Consider the following 3024-nt stretch of genomic DNA (forward strand, 5'->3'; position numbering starts at 1 on the left):
TGCAGACCTCTTTTTTTTTAAATTCGTAACAGAACTTACCCCTTTTTCAAGGAAAATAACCTCAAAACAGAATATAGTCATTAACGGGTCCTGACCAATGAAAAGCTATCTCTTAACTTTTGATATTTAAGCTCTGTAAGGCCCACAGGAGCAGAATTTCAAGCCTGCAATTACTACCCTAAAGGTCTGTTTCGTTGTGCTTTTTGTTTTGGTTTTCTTTTTTTCTCCTTGCTCTTCATTCCCTTCCTTTTCTTCAGGCACCCAAAACTAAATGTGCTTATGTGGGACGTTATAACACTGGTGAAAAATACTCCTTTCTGTTGGTGATGGAACTGTGCTGTCTCCCCCAGGATGGAACCCTGCCCCGCTTTCCATCAGGTGGAGGTGGTAGCTGCCGCCCCGCAGCGTGGCATTGCCCAGGGCCAGCCAGACCGCAGCAGCACTGGCAGAGATGTGCGCTTACTGTCACTCTTCTCCAGGCTTGCCCGCCCCATTAGAGCTGTCTCCTGTGGGAGCCCCCCCCAGGAAAGAGGGCAGGGAGGTGAGGGTTTACCTTCCCAGCACAGTTTCTCTGCTTTCTGCTGCCTGCCTGCGTGCAGGGGATGGCCACTTAGTACCGCTCCCGTGGGGCTCTTCGGCCTCCTGCTCTGACTCCCCTGCCTGCAGGGATCCCCACATTTCACAGTCGTGGGGCTGTTGACTCACTGCCCCCCACTGCCCTTCCCTGCGGGGCGTTCTAGGCAGGGGCACTCCCTTACCTTATCCTGTTTGACACAGTGCCCTGTGCAGGGAAAACCTGAGTCACTGCCCTTTCTGCTTGTTCCTGGGGGGAATATGCCATTGCAGCCCAACGCAAAAGAGATGCTTCCCCAGCAGTGTGAGTCCTGCCCCGCCATCTTGCTTCAAGGTATTTTACGTTTCATGGGCATAAGGTAAAACATTGCGACAGCTCTGGGTCTGAAAACCTTCCACGTCTGCAACTAGCCATTGGGCTAGGAAGCCAGGTCCCCTCACCAGCTCTGCCTGGCATACTGAACCTTAAATCCAGTTCTGTGATGTGGGGCATAAAGAAAGTGCCACGCCGCATCATTACCGTGCCCACACCAAGCTGGCCATGGCTCTCCTCTGCAGTGCATGGATGGGCTCTGAACCCCCGCTAGCTCAGCAGGGAGCTGAACTTAAATCAGATTTCCCAGGCAAGCGGTCTCAGGCTGCTGTGCAACACAAGGGGAAGAAAGGGAGTTTCTGCACCGCCACCACCTCCGCTGCCGGTGCTTTCTGAAGAAAATGCAGCTGTTAGTGCTTTTTGTGTGAGCTCCAGCTCTAGAGGTGTGCGTGGGGCATGCCTTGAGAGCACCCGCTGCCGGCACCACTGGGGAGGCTGCAGAGGAAAGCCTGTTTCTGGCATTGCTGGGAGCTAAATAAAATACGGCTTCTCACTCTAAATACAGAATTTAACAGTAAGAAGTGCATGTCTGACTGGTTCCAGCCGAAGGCAGAGCCGTAATTGTGAATTTACCTCGTGTGCCATTTTTTAAAGCTTAACCACAGAAGCCAACTGGAAATTAAACCAGCTGTTCGGGGGTTGCAAACCAAAATACTCTGAGCAAACCCCCATGGTTAGTACTTGGATGCCAACACTGGTGGGTGATGGCTGCGGTGGGGCTTGCCAGGGCAGCCACTGCCCTCCTTTCCTGTGCAGAACCCCGCTCCAGGGAGCCGATCCAAAGGAATCCATGAGATCAGCATAGATTTCTTGGAAGCAGATTTCAGAAGTATCTATAAACCCTTCATCTTGCTGCTTAGCGCTGATCTCCAAAGTGATGCGCACACAAAAAAAAGGACGCTGCAGTGGTGACATCAATTACGTGAGTTGGAGCAAAAGACATTCCCCATCCCAGCAGGCAAGGGAGAGCGACTGGGATCTCCCAACAAGTTACGCTGGGAAAGGAGGGAGTGAGCCATGGCATCCAGATGTAATCCCAGGCTTGGTACGCCTGCTCAGTCAGTGGATGCTGGGGGAGGTGGGGGACCGTCTGGGGGGCAGAGGGTGCCTGCCTGCCCTGGGTAGGTCTGAGCAGCATGTCTTGAGGCGCTCAGGGTCTGGTTATCCCACCCCCTTCCTAAACCAGGCCAGATCAGCTATGTGGGGGGGGACACTGCGGTGCCAGGGCACCTTGCTCATGCCCTAAGTGTGCCTTTGCCAGTGCTCGGGGATTTTTAATCTCTTTGGAGAGGACAGAGAGAAGGCTGGAAAAAGCAAGCATTTTCCCTTGTGGTTTGGGGAATAATAATTTCCATTACAGCTGGAGTATTTGTGGGAGGCTTAGATGCTCTATGAATGAACTAATATGTATTTTAAAAGAAGAGGGGTCCTGATCTGGGGCAGCTTGTCTGGAGCCACAGATGCAGCTGAGACAAGAACTAGGGCAGCCTGTCTACCTGTCCTGCCTGGAGAGCTTGGCTTGCTGAGGTTTTCCTCCTGAGCTTTACCATCCAGTGGTGCTATTTCAAGACACCCTTAACCAACCGGTCCCTGATCCTGGCAGAGGGTCCATACAGCCTTGGTGCCAGGGTAGGTGCCACAACGGAGACGTGGCACATGCCCGAAGAGCCGAGAGGAAGGGCTTTGTCATCAGCGGGCCTGGCTTGCATACTGCACAGAGGCATCAGGTATTCCCCTGGCAGCTCCCCGCTTTTACTGTAAATAGATGAATCATTTGTCTGCTTTGGCAACAAACTTAGATCACCAAGGAAACACTCGCAAGCTGTCAGAAAAGTTAGAGCACAAAATTAGGTCAAGAGAAACGATGAATGAATGAATATGTGCATTATGGGCTTGGACTCCCTGTTCTGTGTCAGAGATTTTCTGCAAAAATCTTTGCTCCTCCTGGAGCATGTAGTCATGGGGGTGATATTCAGCTAGAACAGATGGTTTTGGAATATGTCTTGTAATGTAATCGAGCATGTCACATGGAGCTTCCATGCCTTTTCTAGGGATATGGGGATCTGGAACGCCTTCTG

The sequence above is a fragment of the Falco rusticolus genome, chromosome 3 (assembly GCF_015220075.1).
Source record: "Falco rusticolus isolate bFalRus1 chromosome 3, bFalRus1.pri, whole genome shotgun sequence".
Classification (NCBI taxonomy): domain Eukaryota; kingdom Metazoa; phylum Chordata; class Aves; order Falconiformes; family Falconidae; genus Falco; species Falco rusticolus.